We start from the raw sequence: 19,629 nt of genomic DNA, 5'->3' as shown, positions 1-19,629 counted from the left end.
AATAACAAAAAAAACAAAAAAAAATTAACTCCATGTCACAACCAATTACATTTTGCACATTTTGTCTGAGTCACATTTTCCCTTGATTTTATTAAAAACTCTCAACTGATTTTTTTTTTTTTTGCACACACCTATACCTGCCACTGAAGCTAATCTGTTTATGATCATCTGTAAGCTTTGCACATCTTCTTCTGGGTTCATTTCTAGTCAAAAATAACTCAAAAATCAACAAATTCCACTGCCCTCTTCAAGACTTTTTTTTTTAAGGGGGCCACACACACTCAGTAGTTACTCCTGTCTATGTGCTCAGAAATTGCTCATGGGGGACCATATGGGATGCCAGGGGATCGAACTGAGGTCCATCTAGGCTAGCGTGGACAAAGCAAACGCCTTACCACTTGCACCATTGCTCTGGCCCAAGACTTCTTTTTAAAAAAAATTTCTTTAGGGGCCGGAGAGATAGCATGAAGGTAAGGCGTTTGCCTTGCATACAGAAGGTTAGTGGTTCGAATCCCGGCATCCCATATGGTCCCCTGAACCTGCCAGGAGCGATTTCTGAGTGTAGAGCCAGGAGTAACCCCTGAAAGCTGCTGGGTGTGACCCAAAAACCAAAAAAAAACCTTTATTCATTTACCTTTTAAGATGGCGATGGGAATTTCCCTTTGAAAACTACTAAAGAGGCACATATGTTGCCCTGGTACATCTCTCCTCCAGCACCCATTATGGCTCCCCTGAACACCCCACCCCAGGAGTAATTCTCAAGTTCAGAGCCAGTAGTAACTCATGAGCATCACTGGGTGTGGCCCATAATCCAACCAAGGGAGAAAAAAAGAGAAAAGGTTCTCTTCCTCCCTACTACCTCACATTCCTTTGGGTAATATTCAATTTATTTATCTTAAATTGAAATGTAATTTACATACAACAAAATACAGACTCTAAGTTAAGATTAGCTGATGAATTTTGAAAAAGCTAAACTTTGACCAAAGGTTTTATTCAATTGCTTTAATAAGCAATTTTTTTTTTTTTTTTTGGTTTTTGGGCCACACCCGGTAACGCTCAGGGGTTACTCCTGGCTATGCGCTCAGAAGTCGCTCCTGGCTTGGGGGACCATATGGGACGCCGGGGGATCGAACCGCGGTCCGTCTCCTAGGCTAGCGCAGGTAAGGCAGGCACCTTACCTCCAGCGCCACCGCCCGGCCCCTTTAATAAGCAATTTTTCAAAGTAAACTTTCAAAGCAAACAGTATCCCCCAATGGGGGAGGGGGGAGAGAATGGTTACAAAACTCAAGCCACAGAAATCAGTATAATCCATAATATCACTAGATCTATTATAAATGAGCAAATGATTTTTTCACTACTTTTGCAAGCAGTCAACCATAATTTAAAGCACTAAAAATAAACAAGTTATGGATCTGGAGAGATAGCACAGCGATTGGGCGTTTGCTTTGCAAGCAGCCAATCCAGGATGGCCGGTGGTTCAAATCCTGGCATCATATGGTTCCCCACGCCTGCCTGGAGAGATTTTTGAGCACAGAGCCAGGAGTAAACCCTGAGCACCGTTGGGTGTGACCCAAAAACCAAAACAAACAAACAAACAAAAAACATCAAATTATTTTTTGGTTTTTGCTTTTGGGACATACGTGGAAGTACTCAGGGATTAGTTACTCTTGACTGCACTCAGGAATACTGGCAGCGCACAGGGAAACCCTATGGAATGCTGGGGATCAAACCAAGGTTGTCTGAGTGTAGGGCAGGTACCACACCCATTGTACTACCTTTCCGACCCCAAATGTAGCTAGTCAACTATTAGTAAAATATCTTTTAGGAAACAATGAGTTGAGATCTCATAAGTGGGGCCGGGAAGGTGGCGCTAGAGGTAAGGTGTCTGCCTTACAAGCGCTAGCCAAGGAATGGACCGCGGTTCGATCCCCCGGCGTCCCATATAGTCCCCCCAAGCCAGGGGCGATTTCTGAGCACATAGCCAGGAGTAACCCCTGAGCGTCAAACGGGTGTGGCCCAAAAACCAAAAAAAAAAAAAAAAAAAAAGAGATCTCATAAGTTTAGCTTAACTCAAATTTTCATTTAAACCCTAATTAATGGATTTAGGCTATAAATTTAACAAAAGTTTTCAGAGTAAACTAAAACTGGCTCCTTAAAGCTAACAGTTTATGTTCCTAACTGTAGATTGAATCTTATTTTAAGAACCAAACCTACTACCAACAGTAGTTTTTGTATTTCTCTGTACTGCTTCAGAATATATAGTTGTTTATCCCCCCCAAAAAAACCTTAAAAATGAAGCTCCAATACTGGGATATAAACCTTTATTTATATTTTACCCTGTCTTAATTATTTGTAAATAAAATTATTTGCAACTCATTCACTGCTGGTGGAAATGTCGACTGGTCCAGACATTTTGAAAAAAAAATACAGATATTCCTCTAAAACCTAGAAATTGAACTTCCATGTGACTCAGCAATAACACTCCTAGGAATATAGATGATATGGAGCTCAGAAACACAATGCAGAAAACCACTCTGCATTCCTGTTTATTCATGATACTCACGGTAACCAGAATCTGGTCATCAGCACTATTCACAACTAGAATCTAGAAACGGCTCAAGTGCCCAAGAACAGATGAATGGATAAAGAGACTGTGGTACATCTATACAATGAAATACTTATGCAACTGCTAGGGGAAATATGGCAGTAATATCAAGACAAGTGGCAGTAGAATCAGTCCATGGCAGAAAGCTTGCCACAAAGAACAGGGAGTACAGTTAGGGCAGAAAAGGGACCACTATAGTTGAAAATGATCTCTGAACAAGTAGGTGCTAAAAAGAGAAAGGGAGTGATGTGCATTGTTCAGTAACAATATTGCAAACCACAGTGTCTAAACGGGGGGGGGGGGGAGGTGGGGGGGGGAGAGAAAGGGAAAGAGACAGAGGAGACAGAGGAGACAGAGAAATAAAAAGCCTTACTGCTGTGCTATCACTCCCGCTACAGTTATCTATCAGTACTTTCAACCAAGAAGTTCCTATGGCTTAAGTAAGAGAAAGAGAAATTCAGCTACTAATTTTAAACCTGATTAGATCTATGTTCGGGCCAGAGAAGACAGTATAGAGAGAGGTTAAGGTCCATGCTTTGCATGCAGTCACCATTGGAGGACTTGAAGCTCCACTAGGTAGCACTGAAAATTGCAATATAACAATATCCCCAATGACCCCAAGAATCCTTAGGAACTGCGTCTGGGTGCCCTCAGAACTGCCAGTCCTTCTGGTACCAAAATAAGTTAACAAACATTTCCCAAGTATGTTACAGTTATCGCCATATTGCTAACTTTTCTCATCATACTATATATTTAAATAACCAGCCACGCTAGTGGACTTGTCATTTTTTAAATAATTTATATTTTGTTATATTTTATATTCCCATTTTAAGTGCTGGGTGGAGAGGGAGGGGAGGCCAAATGCAATGCCAGGATTAGAACAATCAGAGCAGCAGCAAGCAAGACAAGCTCTTTAACCCCTCCATTAGCTCTCTGGTCCCTTAAGGACTAAAGATTCTTATTAGAGGAAAACAGAAATGGGAGTGACATATTTCCTGGCAGAAGAAGTGTTAAGTATTCATCATTAAACAATTTGTTGAAATAAATCAAGAAAATAACCATTCTTTTTTTTTTTTTTTTTTTTTTTTGTTTTTGGGTCACACCCAGTGGTACTCAGGGGTTACTCCTGGCTGTCTGCTCAGAAATAGCTCCTGGCAGGCACAGGGGACCATATGGGACACCGGGATTCAAACCAACCACCTTAGGTCCTGGATAGGCTGCTTGCAAGGCAAATGCCGCTGTGCTATCTCTCCGGGCCCACAAATAACCATTCTTATAGAACAAAATTATTCCAAAATCTTATTTTCTGATGCAGAAAATCTAGATATCAAAGCTTCAGCTACATAAATGTTTAAAAAAAATTGGGACTTTATGGGACCAGAGTGATAGCACAGTGGTAAGACGTTTGCCTTACATGCGGCTAACACAAGACGAAGAAGCCCAGTTCGAATCCCGGTATCCCCTATGGTTCCCCCAAGCCTGCCAGGAATGACTTCTAAGCCAGGAGTAACTCCTGAGCGCCACCAGGTGTGACTCAAAAAAAAAAAAAAGGGAGGGGGACTTTTAAAACAAAAGGAATAGGGGCCTGAGCAATAGTATGGCAGATAGAGAGCTTACCCTGAAAAGGACAAACCCAACTTGAATCCTGGGACTCCATAGGTTCTCCAAGCCTGCCAGCAGAGACCCTGAGCAAAGCCAGAAGCAAGTCCTGAGCACAGCCAAATGTGGCCAAAAATATATATATATTTATATATGACAAAAAGGAACAATATAAAGGGGCCGGAGAGATAGCATGGAGGTAGAGCATTTGCCTTGCATGCAGAAGGATGGTGGTTTGGATCCTAGCGTCCCATATGGTCCCCCAGGCCTGCCAGGAGGAACCCCTGAGCGCTGCTGGGTATGACCCCAAAAACCAAAAAAAAAAAAAAAAAAGGAACAATAATATAAAAACAAAAAGAATTTATACTTGGTGATGAGTCCTATACTTATAAAATTGCCATTTTCAGATTTGTAATTTAAAAAGCCTATGAGAAAGGGGCAGAGTGATAGTATAGTGGGTTAAGAGGCTTGCTTTGAACATAGCAACTAAGGTTTCCCCGCTCCAACTAAGATTTAATCCCTGATATCCAGCACTCCACATAATCACCCAAATACCTCTCGGAGTGATTCCTGAGCAAACAGTCAGGAGGTAAACCCTAAGCATAGTCAAATTGCCCACCCTAAACAAAAAAAAAAATAATAATAATAAAACACAGAAACTTCCAAAAAAAAAAAATGGGGCCAGAGAGATGGCATGGAGGTAAGGCATTTGCCTTCCATGCAGAAGGATCATGATTCGAATCCCAGCATCCCATATGTCCCATATGGTCCCCTGAGCCTGCCAGGAGCAATTTCTGAGCATAGAGCCAAGAGTAACCCCTGAATGCTGCTGGGTGTGAACCCCTCCCCCCCCCAAAAAAAAAGTAAAAGAAAAATTAGTAAATTTGTTTTTTTGCATTTAACAAATAAGTAGTTAGAAATCTTATCTTGGGTCTGTTTTTCTTTTCCTTTTTTTATTTTTTGGGAGGGGTTCACACCCAGCAGCACTCAGGGGTTACTCTTGGCACAGACCCAAGATAAGATTTCTAACTACTTATTTGTTAAATGCAAAAAAACTAATTTACTAATACTTGTCTGTTATGCAGACAAGGCACTAACAGTTCTAATCAAATGTGTTTTTTGCGACAGGGTTTCAGTATTCCTATTAACCAAAACTGTAAAAATTTATCAATCAGCTTGTAATAAAGTTGTCTTTCAAAGATGAAAATGTTGAATTTGGGCCAGAGATAGTGCAGGAGATAAGGCTCCCTTACTAGTCAATTCCTAGCAACACAGGGCCCACAGAGCAGAGTTGGGAAGAAGCCCATCACTGATCTCTGGGTGTTGCCCCCAAACCCAAATATAAATAAAACTCCAAATTTTTGTCTGCTTTATATTTTGCACTAACAATAAAACCACATATCTCTAGTCAATATTTAAAGATGAGAAGTAATTTAGAAATGATTTGCCTTTTTTTTTTTTTTGGTTTTTGGTTTTTGGTTCACACCCGGCAGCACTCAGCGGTTACTCCTGACTCAGAAATCGCTCCTGGCGGGCTCAGGGAACCATATGGGATTCGAACCACTGACCTTCTGCATGCAAGGCAAACACTTTACCTCAATGCTATCTCCCTGGGCCCTTTAGGTTGTTTGTTTTTGGTTTTTTTTTTATTGATGTGATTTGCATTTTTTCTAAATAGCAAAAATAGTTCTGCCTAAATGCAAAGAAATATAAACTAGAAAAACATACGGCATTTGGGGCCGGAGAGATAGCATGGAGGTAGGGCATTTGCCTTTCATGCAGAAGGTCATCAGTTCAAATCCCGGCGTCCCATATGGTCCCCTGTGCCTGCCAGGAGCAATTTCTGAGCCTGGAGCCAGGAATAGCCCCTGAGCACTGCCGGGTGTGGCCCAAAAACCACAAAAAAAAAAAAAAAAAGAAAACATACGGCATTTAAAGTAGGAAATCAACTCATAACATTACAAATTATGGTTTATACTTCCACTGGAAATATTTTAATATTAATATTCCCACTGGAAACAATTTCATAACTATAAATCACCAAAATAAATGAAAATAGGTGGATCTCAAATAAAAATCTGAAACCAGATACTAAAATATCAACCAAATTTCTATCTTAAAATTTGTTATGTGCCCAAAAAGCAACAACAACAGAATTTAATAATATGTGTGGCCGGAGTGATAGCACAACAGGTAGGGTGTTTGCCTTGCAAGTGGCTGACCACACTTTGGTCCCAGCAAACCTTATAGTCCCATGAGCCTGCCAAGAGTGATTTCTGAGCACAGAGCCAGGAGTAAACCCTGAGCACTACCTGAGCTCCAAAACAAAATTAAAAATGTGGGACCAAAGTGATAAAACTGGGCCCAGAGAGATAGCACAGCAGCGTTTGCCTTGCAAGCAGCCGATCCAAGGACCAAAGGTGGTTGGTTCAAATCCCGGTGTCCCATATGGTCCCCCGTGCCTGTCAGGAGCTATTTCTGAGCAGACAACCAGGAGGAACCCCTGAGCACCGCCGGGTGTGGCCCAAAAAAAAAAAAAAAAAAAAAAAAACCCAAAGTGATAAAACTACAGATAGGGTATTCACCTTGCAAGCAGTCAACTCAGGTTCGGATCCCTAGCCCATTTGCCCCGCCCCGCAAGCAGGCTAAGAGTGATTTCTGAAGGCAGAGCCAGGAATAACCCCTGAGCACAGCTGGATGTGGCCCAAAAACCAAAAACCAAAAATCAACAATATTAAAATATGCAATATTAAAATATATGAATATATATGACAGGGTGGAGAAAGAATACAGCAATAGGCCGTTTGCTCTGCATGGTCCAGGTTCAAATCCCAGCAAGCCACACTTGATCCCCAGCACCAAAAGAAATAATTTCTGAGGTCAGAACCAGGAGTAAACCTTAGCAGCTAGGTGTAGTACAAAACAAAAGCAAACAAAAATGCTACTGACTTTTAAAATAAAATAAAACGCTTTCAACTAAACTCAACTTTAGTTCTCAACCATTATCTTTGTATTTAAAACACAGAAGGGGGTCTGAGAGCTAGGAGAGGGTGGAGAGCTTGCCTTGTACCAGGTGGACACATATGTGATCTATCCCTTACACCAAAGGCCCCTGGAGCCTGCCAGGAGTAATTCCTGAATACAGAATCAGGAGTATAAAATGGGGCCAGAGTGATAGCACAATGGGTAGGGCATTTACCTTGCACCCGACTGACCCAGGACAGACCTGGGTTTGATCACCAGTGTCCCATATGGTCTCCTGAGCCAGGAGTGATTTCTGAGTGCACAGCCAGTGTCACCGTCACTGAGCGTGGCCCAAAAACCAAAAACCAAAAAAAAAAAAAAAAAAAAAAAAAGTAAGTACTAATGGGTATGCCTCTCCCCGCCAAAACCAATCATATTAGTCTTTAAAAATTTATAAGAGATAATTCCAGAAATGAAAAGTCTAACAACCACTTCTTTCATGAGACTATTTTAACTTTTTCCTAAACTTGGGTAACAGATGGCAAGACTTCATTCTTGGACACTGCACAATAATCACAATCTGTGTGACCTTTTCAGTACTAAAGACTCCAAGTAGCCTCAATGATCACCACCGTACATATTTTACATTATTTCATATAACCTTGATCACACTGAATGTAATTCAGAAAGCTAATTATACTTTCAGTTGTACTAGGTTTGCTATTCATTAATACACAAACATATATTATCACACCTAAATCAAAACTTCCTTGTTACCTTACTTAGAAAAGAACTACTCGAATTATTTTACGAGCTTTCTACTTCATTATTTTTGCTTACCTAGTTAATAAATTCATAGAGAAAGCATTATCATTTAACTAATAGTCAAAATTATGTCCTGGTTTGTTTCAACATATAAAACCTTAAAAAATGCTATTTTTGGACCACAATAATGGATTCTGAGTGCAAATACACAGCAAACCTTTATCAAATTAATATCCCCAATTACTGAGGAAACATACAAATATAAATCATACACATCAAAATATGCTCTAGGGGACAGTACTATCATGACAAGCCATATCCTCTCTGATTTAAGACAGGACAACAAGAGGATTAAAAAAAAAAACTACTTAAGGGGGCTGGAGTGATAGCACAGTGGTAGGGCGTTTGCCTTACATGCTGTAGACCAGAGAGAGACCTGGGTTCGATCTCCAGTGTCCCATATGGTCCCCCGAGGCTGCCAAGAGCCATTTCTGAGCTCAGAGCCAGGAGTAATCCAAGTGCTGCCGGGTGTGACCAAACATCAAAAAAAAGAAAAAAAAATATTTGCATATAAAATACAACTGGTTGCTTATTCAACTAAATTTCTATATAACTTCATTGTAATACATTTCAATAATAAGAAAAGGAAGTTTAACAGTTCAAAAGCAGATAGATTTTCTCACTTGCTTAAAATTTTAAGTAATTGGGCCCGGAGAGAAAGCACAGCGGCGTTTGCCTTGCAAGCAGCCGATCCAGGACCAAAGGTGGTTGGTTCGAATCCCGCTGTCCCATATGGTCCCCCGTGCCTGCCAGGAGCTATCCCTGAGCACTGCTGGGTGTGGCCCAAAAACCAAAAAAAAAAAACAAATTTTATTGACAGTTTTCCAATAATATAGGAAAAAGTATTAGTAAAATATGAAAAACAATCTTCATATAACATTATGGTAAAATAACTTCAACCTTTAAAATTAAGGCATTTGTGAGACATTTTGGTAACTGTTAAAATTCATATGTTCACCATGATGAGAGAGGGGCTGGAAAAATAGTACAAAAAGGAGGGTAGGGTACTTGCCTTGCACACAGGCCACCTGGGTTCCACACCCAACCTTACATATCATCAATCCCCTGAGCAGTAGGAATAATCCCAGAGCCAGGATTAAGCCCTGTGCTTGGTGTGACTCAATAAAATAAAAATAATTAATAAGGAACAAATAAATATAAAAACTAATATAAAATATGAAGCCTGAGAAAAATGTTCCTCTTACAAGCTCCAAAAGAAAATAATGGCCACCAAAACTTCCCAGGTGGTCTAGTCAATACCTCTATGGCATTTCCAGAAAAGGGGGGGGGGCAGATTTCTCCTTTTCTTTAAGAACTACAGCCACAACCCTCTGCAATAGAAATTTGCCCAGCTCAAAAATTTAACTTTTGTTTTTTTTTGTTTTTTTTTTTTTATGGCTTAACAAATTTATTAAAAGTCAAATTAATCTTTTAAAACAATGCTTCTATCTTGAGTTGAGGCTCTTCCAGAACTCTTCCTTTCCAATAGTTCACAGGATTGCTCTAAAATACACCCTAAGAGCAAATGTTACACATATTAGTAATGGAGAAAAATCAACTTCACCCACTTAACAAGTCAAGTAACCTCAGAATAAAAATGGAACGGTTTTTGAGTAATATCACTTTATCTCATTTGGCAGAATCATAACATCACTGGTAAATTTAACTTTTGTCAAACTACCAGGCTACCAAATTTGTTTCAGATCTATACATCCTGAACACTTCAAAATTGTAGTTATGTCAGCCCAGTAGTATCACAGGAAATGTGATGGGAAAGTTACATAGTAATCTACCAAGTTCAACACGTCTAAATAGTAACACAAAAGCCTCAACTAGCACCAACCACAGACCAGTAAATCTGTAAAACACTAACTTTAGTAACACCCTGGAGAGATAAATCATTTCAAACTTACTGATTTAAGTTTTGATAATTCCATCTGCCTTTGTGTTGTAACAAACAGTATGAAGTAAGTTTGTGCTTGCAAAAAAGGCAGGCAGGCAATGGTGGTAGGTGGGAAATTGGAGGCACTGGTGAAGGGAAGGTTACACTGGTGGTGGAATTAGTGTTTGAATATTTAATGCCTGAAACAACTGTATTATAAACAACCTCGAGTGGGCCAGAGTGATAACACAGCAGGTAGGGCATTTGCCTTGCATGAAGCCAACCCAGGTTCGATCCTTGGCATCCCATATGATTCTCCAAGCCTGCCAGGAGTGATTTCTGGTCACTGTGCAAGGAGTAACTCCTGAACGCTGGCCAGCTGTGGCCCAAAAACAAAAATAAATAAATAAATAAATAAAACAAAACAAAAAAAAAAGAAACAACTTTGGTAAAACAATATTATAATAAAAATTAGAAAAATAGGGGCCAGAATGATTGCACAGTAGGTAGAGCACTTGTCTTGCATGCAACCAACTGGGTTTGATGCCCAACATCTCAAATGGTCCCCTAAACCTGTCAGGAGTGATTTCTGAGCACTGAGCCAGGAATAATCTGAACACTAGTGGGTATGGCCCCAAAACCAAAAATAAAATTAAATAAAATAAATTTTAAAAAATTAAAGAAAAAAATTCTAAAACTATAAAACATGAAGCCTTTGAGAAGTAGGAAATTCTCTGCATTTTATTTAGTCATATTTAAATTCTATTTAGCTGGTCACACTTCTATAAAAGAAATTTTAAGGCAAAGTATTTTTTACTTATATACTGAAATAAGCCGTAAGCCTCATTAAATTGATTACAAAAGTAAATGCTATTTTTAACACTTTAAAGCTACCATATGAATAATTCTTTTAAAATATTTTTACCAGTACCTCAGAATATCTCCTCTAATTTAGAAAAGTAGCAATATTCAGGAAAAACTTCACTTATGAAAAATTTTAGTAGTGCTTGACATTTTAATTCTTGTTCAAAGAGAGAAGCAAAGTAAACTGCAAAACGAACCAAACAACTATCAGAACAAAGCCATTTCTCAGAACACTAGCAATTATATTTGTCTGTTCTAAAACCAAAGAAAGTAAAAATTTTAAGAATCTTTTAGGAGTGATAATAGAGTGGGGTAGGTAGGGTGTTTTTGCACGTGGCTGAGGTTTATTCCCCAATACCCTCCCTATCTAGTCCCCTGAGCCTGCCAGGCATGATCACTGAGCAGAACCAGAAGTAACCCTGAGAATAACCACCTGTATCGCCCGCCCCCAACTCTCAAAAAAAAAAAAAAAAATTCCTCTTAAGCTACTCACTTGGCATCTTCTCTTTGCTAGCTGAACATTCTATCCGGTATTTTCCTAATAACTTCCCTCACATTAGTACGTTTTAAGAGTATTAATGAAAAACTTTAGTTCAACAAAGCAAATTTAGGATCTAGAAATGCATTACATCATCTCAGATTTCTTCGTAGTTAAAGTTTTTGTTAGAAATGTGCCATTTTGGGCCAGAGCAATAGCACAGGGATAGTGTCTTTGCTTTGCATGCTGCTGAACCAGGATGGACCTGGGTTCCATTCCCGGCATCCCATAAGGTTCCCTGAGCCTGCCAGGAATAACCCGAGTGCCACTGGGTGTTGCCCAAAATAAAAAAAACAAAACAAAACACGGTACCATTTTCATAACTTTAATGTTTCTGACTACAATAAAACACCTTTGAATTTACAAGACTAAAAAAATGCACTAAGCAAACAAAAAAAGAAAATTGTAAGTAAATTATCTGCCAACAACTCAACAATGATAATTAAAAACAGGGGCTGGCAAGGTGGCACTAGAGGTAAGGTGTCTGCCTTGCAAGCTCTAGCCAAGGAAAGATCAGACCTCGGTTCGATCCCCCAGCATCCCATATGGTCCCCACAAGCCAGGGGCAATTTCTGAGCGCTTAACCAGTAACCCCTGAGCATTAAACAGGTGTGGCCTAAAAAAAAGAAAAGAAAAAGAAAAAAAAAGAAAAACCAAGAATTACTGCAGAAACTTCAATTAGAAATAAAAATTGGGGGGCCAGTGAGGTGGCGCTAGAGGTAAGGTGTCTGTTTTGCAAGCACTAGCCAAGGAAAGACCGCGGTTCAATCCCCCGGCGTGCCATATGGTCCCCCCCAAGCCAGGGGCAATTTCTGAGCGCTAGCCAGGAGAAACACCTGAGCATCAAACGGGTGTGCACCCCCCCCAAAAAAAAACAAAACAAAACAAAAATTGGGGTCGGAAAGATAGCATAGTGGTAAGGTGTTTGCCTTACATGCAGCAGATTCGAACAGACAGTGGTTCGAATCCCAGCATCCCATATGGTCCCTCATGCCTGCCAGGAGCAACTTCTGAGCACAGAGCCAGGAGTAAACCCTGAGTGCTGTCAGGTGTGACCCCCCCCCCCCAAAAGAAAAAGTTAAAAAAAAAAAATTTCAGGGGCCGGAGAGATAGCATGGAGGTAGTGTGTTTGCCTCGCATGCAGAAGGTTGGTGGTTCGAATCCCGGCATCCCATATGGTCCCCTGAGCCTGCCAGGAGCAATTTCTGAGGATAGAGCCAGGAGTAACCCCTGAGCACTGCCAGGTGTGACCCAAAAACCAAAAAAATAAAATAAAATAAAATATATATATATACACACACATATATATGTGTGCATATGTATGTATGTATGTATGTGTATATATATATATATATATATATATATATATATATAAAACTTTTGGGGCCGGAGAGATAGCATGGAGGTAAGGCATTTGCCTTTCATGCAGAAGGACGGTGGTTTGAATCCAGGCATCCCATATAGTCCCCTGTGCCTGCCAGGGGTGATTTCTGAGCAGAGCCAGGAGTGACCTTTGAGTGTTGCCAGGTGTGACCCAAAAACCAAATAAATAAATAACACTTTCAAAAATGCTATCCTTGGGCCCGGAGAGATAGCACAGCAGTGTTTGCCTTGCAAGCAGCCGATCCAGGACCTAAGGGGGTTGGTTCGAATCCCGGTGTCCCATATGGTCCCCAGTGCCTGCCAGGAGCTATTTCTGAGCAGACAGCCAGGAGTAACCCCTGAGCACCGCCGGGTGTGGCCCAAAAACCAAAAAAAAAAAAAAAAAAAAAAATGCTATCCTTTGGGGCTGGAGATATAGCATAGTGGTAGGGCATTTGCCTTGCATACACAAAAATGGTGGTTGGAATTCCAGCATCCCATATGGTCCCCCGAGTCTGCCAGGGGTGGCAATTTCTGAGCATAGAGCTGCTGGGTTTGACACCCCCCCCCCAAAAAAAATGCTTTCCATTTACTAAAACTTAGACATAGTATCAGAAGTTCTAGGTAACATCCATCCATTATCACATTCACTACATTCTACCTATTGAAAGCCTCTTCTTTTAATAGTTCAAAACACTTTTGCAATCAGCAAAGAACATGCAAGTCTCCTTTAAATAAACCCTTTCTAGATATTTGGATATATCAGGTTCTCTTTTGTTAACTAAGTTTTTATTATAAAGAATACTAGCCTACCAGTAGACATGAAGCTTAGGTGGTAAAAGACTAGATCCATTATTTATTATCAATTTAAGATTTCTTATATATAGGGGCCGGCGAGGTGGCGCTAGAGGTAAGGTGTTTGCCTTGCAAGCCCTAGCCAAGGAAAGATCGTGACCGCAGTTCAATCCCCTGCCGTCCCATATGGTCCCCCCAAGCCAGGGGCAATTTCTGAGCACTTAGCCAGGAGTAACCCCTGAGCATCAAATGGGTGTGGCCCGAAAAAAAAAACCCAAAAAAAGATTTCTTATATATCACAGAGGGCCAAAAAAAGTGGCTTTATAGAAAGTAAAAAGTTATAATTTTAAACAAAACATAGCATTTTGGACTAGTTATTTTATATCTCCAAACCAAGGTCTCAAACTTGGCAGTTTGGAGAATTGGGAGACTAACTGTAGAAATGCCTGTCAATACTGTATTGTAAGATGTTCAGCAGCATCCTTGGCCTCTACAAACCAAAAGCATTCCCTTTCCCAAACCCTCAACTGGGACCACCAAAGTATCTCTAGACATTACCAATGACAAATGCCATACAAGGTGGAATCACCTCCAGTTGGGAATCTATTTTCTAAAAGCATTTATATACTTTAAGGGAGTATGCGTGCAGAGTTGGGGAAGGGAGTGAGCACAAGGAATTATGTTCAGGACTTATTCCTCCATGTATATGTGCTGCCAAAGCAAGCACATGGGCTACTTCCTAGACTTGTGTGCTAGGGCTTGAACTGGGGTTGGCAGTGTGCAAGGTAAGCACCTAAATCCCTGTACTATCTTTTTAGCCCCTAACCCAGTATTTTTCTACCTTTCTGTGCAAAGGCACACTTTTTTCATGAAAAAAAAAATTTATGAGGCACACCACCATTAGGAAATGTTAAAAAAATTTAACTCGGGCCCGGAGAGAGAGCACAGCGGTGTTTGCCTTGCAAGCAGCCGATCCAGGACCAAAGGTGATTGGTTCGAATCCCGGTGTCCCATATGGTCCCCCGTGCCTGTCAGGAGCTATTTCTGAGCAGACAGCCAGGAGTAATCCCTGAGCACTGCGGGTGTGGCCCAAAAACCAAAAAAAAAAAAATTAACACTGCTTATATTGACTATATATAAAGTAATCCTCTTGAATAGGAACCAAATAAACACATAGAAATTATTTTATAATTACCTTATTATGAAATAATCTAAATGATTAGTCTATTTGTGAGCCGAAGCCACATGTTACAGATGAAATTGGAATTTTTCCCATGGCACACCAGACAATCTCAAGACACAGTAGTGTGCGATGGGCACAGTCGTTGAAAACGCTGCCCTCAACTATACTTCTAAAAAACTTAAATAACCACCTAGAAGAATTTTTACCACCAGACTAGGGTGGGAACTAAGGTTCATTAAAGTTAAGTAGTCTTTTATTATGTAACTAAATGACTGATTAGTCTTTAACTAGACCCTAGTCTAGGCAGGTTTCTTAAACTTTTTCTCAAACAATCCCTCCCCCCCCCAGAAACTTACATATATTAATATTCTATTTTTTGTTTTTTTGTTTGTTTTTGGGCCACACCCGGCGGTACTCAAGGGTTACTCCTGGCTGTCTGCTCAGAAATAGCTTAGCTGCTGGCAGGCACGGGGGATCATATGGGACACCAGGATTCGAACCAACCACCTTTGGTCCTTTGCTTTTGCAAGGCAAAGGCCGCTGTGCTATCTCTCCAGGCCCTAATATTCTATTTTTTAAACAGTTGATTAATTGATTGGTTCGGGGGCTACACACAGCGATGCTCAGGGGTTACTCCTGGCAAGCTCTGGGGACCATATGAAATGCCAGGAATCAAACCGGGTCGTCTAGGGTCGGCCGCATGCAAGGCAAATGCCTTACCACTGCTCTATCTCTCCAGCCCCATATATATTAATATTTTAAACCTGTATATAGGCTGGCCAAAGAGATAGTTCAAGGGGTAGGGTGCCTGCCTTGCATGGGGCCAACCAGGCATCCCTAATATCCCAAGCACTGCCAGGAGTGATTCCTGAGTGCAGAGACCAGTGTAACTGCTGAGCATCGCAGGGTAAAATAAAAATAAACAAATTTTAAAAAATCAATATATATGTAAATTAGATATTTACAATGATTTTATAGATTTATTTAGTAAATAAATTTGATTAATTTATAAATTTAATAATTTGATTAAATTAAATAAATTTGGGGCCGGGCGGTGGCGCTAAAGGTAAGGTGCCTGCCTTGCCTGCGCTAGCTTTGGACGGACCTCGGTTCGATCCCCCGGTGTCCCATATGGTCCCCCAAGCCAGGAGCGACTTCTGAGCGCATAGCCAGGAGTAACCCCTGAGCGTTACTGGGTGTGGCCCAAAAACCAAAAAAAAAAAAAAAATTTTAAATAAATTTATTTTCTTTTAATAAATAAATTTATATTTAATCTCACATATAGTTGTAACTGTTTTTAGAAACTAGGTAGAATCTAGCAGTCTCTCGAATCTATGCAACTTCCTTTACACTATATATCTTTTGTTTTTGTTTTTGGGTCATACCCGCAGCTCTCAAGGGTTACTCCTGGCTCTATGCTCAGAAATTGCTCCTGGCGGGGGCCGGGTGGTGGCGCTAGAGGTAAGGTGCCTGCCTTGCCTGCGCTAGCCTTGGATGGACCGCGGTTCGATCCCCCGGTTTCCCATATGGTCGCCCAAGCCAGGAGCGACTTCTGAGCGCATAGCCAGGAGTAACCCCTGAGCGTCACCGGATGTAGCCCAAAAACCAAAAAAAAAAAAATTTGCTCCTGGCAGGCTTGGGGGACCATATGGGATACCAGAACTCAAACCATTGTCCTGCATGCAAGGCAAACGCCTTACCTCCATGCTATCTCTCCAGCCCCCTATACTATATCTTTTAAGAAAAAAATGAGGGCCCGGAGAGACAGCACAGCGGCGTTTGCCTTGCAAGCAGCCGATCCCAGACAAAGGTGGTTGGTTCAAATCCCAGTGTCCCATATGGTCCCCCATGCCTGCCGGGAGCTATTTCTGAGCAGACAGCCAGGAGTAACCCCTGAGCACCGCCGGGTGTGACCCAAAAACCAAAAGAAAAAAAAAATGAGGGTTATTTGGCCCATGTCCAGAAAATTCAGTGGCTACTCCAAGTTCCATGCTCGTGAGTCCTGGCAGTGCTAAAGAGACCAGGCAGTATCAAGGACTGAAATGGAGTCAGCACATGCAATGTACCTTAATCCTGAACAATCACTCTCCCCTTAAACAGCACTTCAAAAGCTCATTTATGGCACATTACAATATTGGGATAATACCTGCCTTACACAGCTATTTAGGGTTTGTAGATACAATTACATAAAATATGTGGTCAATTATATTAATCTAAAGGCGGTAACACATTAAGGAATTGCTTCAAATGAGGTATGTGTCCACAGAATGGGATCCCCCAAACCAGGGTCCTCAAACTTTTTAAGCAGGGGGCCAGTTCACTGTCCCTCAGACCATGGAAGGGTCAGACTATTGCTTAAAAAAAAAAAACTATGAGCAAATTTTATGCACAGTGCACATATCTTATTTTGAAATTAAAAAAAAAGCAAATATGATATTTAAAATGAAGAACAAATAAAGTTAAATCAACAAATTTACCGGTTTGTCAATAGGAACCACTTGCCAGTAGTTTGAAGACCCTGCCCAAGACTGAGGAGTGAAAGGAAGAGGAAGGGAGGGGGAGAAAAGTGTGGCAACATCCCACACAAGCTCACTGCCTGCCCTGGGGGACCAGTGCTAAGTAGGACAGGCAGTGACAGCAAAAGCACCCAGCAGACAGGCTGGATAAACCTCCTTGAAGGGCCGCATATGGCCATAGTTTGAGGAACTCTGCCCCAAACCAACCACTTGCATTACCACCTGGGAACTTAGAAATACATATTCTCAGACATCCCCCCCCATTAGTGAGCCAGAAACTCTGGGGGTGTTATAAGTAATCTATAATTTAACAAACCTTACAGACTATTCTGATACTCCCTCAAGTTTGAGAACCACTAATAAAAGAAAACAAGAAAAAGAAAATACATCACTAGACGCCCAACAATCCCATAACCTTTGGACTCAATTTCCTATTGGCTTTTTTACAAGTTACTAATGCTATTGAAGCTATGATTACTAGCTACAAAAAAAAAAAAGAAAGAAAGAAAGTTATGTTTGCTCTGCCCTTAGGTTGCCTCTTATTTTCTCTGTAAATGAGCTAGTAAATAGGAAAAGGCTTTGCTAATTTTAAAATATTGCTAGACAAATATAAGACATTGTTCTTAAATATGCTAATCCTATCTCATTAATCAAAGTGGAAAAATTATGTTTAAAGCCCTGTTTTTCATATTTCATACACTGAGAAAACATCAATTAAAATTTATGTGACTTAATAAAAAATATTGATTTTTGCAAGAAATAAACAAAAGCACAATGTTTTATCTCTTAAGATTCAAATTCACAAAAATTCATTTATAATATAAATATATGAAAATCAAACTTAGTAACAACCTCCCAAGTCTCATTTTAAAAGTAGAACAATATTTTTCAACCTATTTCTCTCCTATCGGTTCAAAACAATAAAAAAAACTTAAAACTTATTTTACCATTTTAATGAAAATACTTTTTGACTGATATGACTAAATTTTCTTTCGTCAACTTTTTATTTTTGGTAAAACAGCAAAGTCACAGACATGTTGCACAGAACTCAACACAATATTCCTAGTTTTTAAAACCCTCATTGTTGATTGGGGCCGGAAGGATACTACAATGGGCAAGGTGCTTGCCTTGCCAGCAGTCAAACTGGCTTGAATACCTAGCAGCCCACATGGTCCGGCAGCACTTCAGGAGTGATTCCCGAGGGAAGGGCAAAATCAAGAGTAAGCCCTGTGCACTACTGTGTGTGACTCAAAAACCAAGATAAATAAATACCCTCATAGTTGAAACCCATTAAAAATTTTACATGCTCAAACTAAGAAAATTTAATTCCAATTACTGTTTCCACATGTGAAAATACAAAATTTTTCATAACCAGAATAATCTGAAATTATATTTTTAAGAGCAGCAGTTACAAGTATTTATAGCATAATAGCAGTAAATATGCCAAAAGAATTATAATACCTCATTTATCTTTAAAAAGTATCTAGGCATCATTATCAATCCATTTTTCCAGATAAAATAGATCAGACAGCCTACTCAAAGTCATTTACTAAGAAGCATAACCAGAATTCAAACCCAGGCAACCTAATTTGTATCCAGAGCCTACACTGTACCTAAAAACCTAAAATGAAACAATATATGTATACAAAGTATGGGTTAAAGCTATGAACATAACTGGTTAATCATATTTAAGATTATGAAACCAACTACACCAAGGATATCTCATTCACAAAAACTGAAATAGCTTGCTAACTTTTCATTTCTTTAAACACATAGTTAACAAACGCTTAAAAGATTCATTCCTATATCTAAAATAACAATAATTAATGGTGAGTATGTAACAATCTAAAACACAATAAACAGTCTTCTTTTCCAAGCCAAGTAATGAATCTTTTAGCTGTCAGTATTCATCTACAATAGTCTCTTACATCTCTTACAAGGTCCTCTCATCTCTTAACGAAAACTACTGCAAATGAAAAGAATCTGTTTCAACGCTATTGAAGTAAACTCAGACAACCCAACCCAAAATTAAGTCACCTGCTAAATGACTTTTATTTTTATACATTGTCCAGTAGGCTCTCTTATTTCCTTGCATATTAATTTAAAAGAAAACAAACTGTCAACTTCTTTAAAAGTGAAAAAAAATTTTTTAAATTAAGAGGATTAAGTGAATAGTCAAATCCCATATTTCTCCTTCCCTAACAAATTTTACATTATGTTCAATACTCACAAAGACATCATTATTCACAATCCAAAACACTTTAACCACCCAGCAAAGGTGGTAGGAAGCAGTCATATGGCCTAGATGAAAGATTTAAAGTTATCAATTTGCTTGGAAATCCTGACCAATTAAAAGGATTATTCAGTCTAAACACAACGTTATTGCCATTTCTGAGGGCAAATCATTCATTTTAAAGTTACCTGACAGAAAGCAATTGGAATACAGAATTGAGTATTCACTGAAATCATTACTGACAATCTCACAAGATACAAATG

The 19,629-nt window shown here is 39.8% G+C and overlaps 1 protein-coding gene and 1 non-coding gene across 2 annotated transcripts in view; both read right to left on the bottom strand.

The window, feature by feature from the left end:
• The window catches only part of PTEN (phosphatase and tensin homolog), a 97,329-nt gene that overhangs the window by 72,691 nt on the left and 5,009 nt on the right, over positions 1–19,629 (bottom strand). The window lies entirely within an intron of this gene.
• LOC125995531 (small nucleolar RNA SNORD47) lies at positions 9,576–9,652 on the bottom strand. The gene has a single exon (XR_007491035.1). It is a non-coding gene; the product is annotated as a small nucleolar RNA SNORD47 (small nucleolar RNA).

Source organism: Suncus etruscus, chromosome 17 (assembly GCF_024139225.1).
Source record: "Suncus etruscus isolate mSunEtr1 chromosome 17, mSunEtr1.pri.cur, whole genome shotgun sequence".
Lineage (NCBI taxonomy): Eukaryota > Metazoa > Chordata > Mammalia > Eulipotyphla > Soricidae > Suncus > Suncus etruscus.
This window is presented reverse-complemented; position numbering and strand designations above follow the sequence as displayed.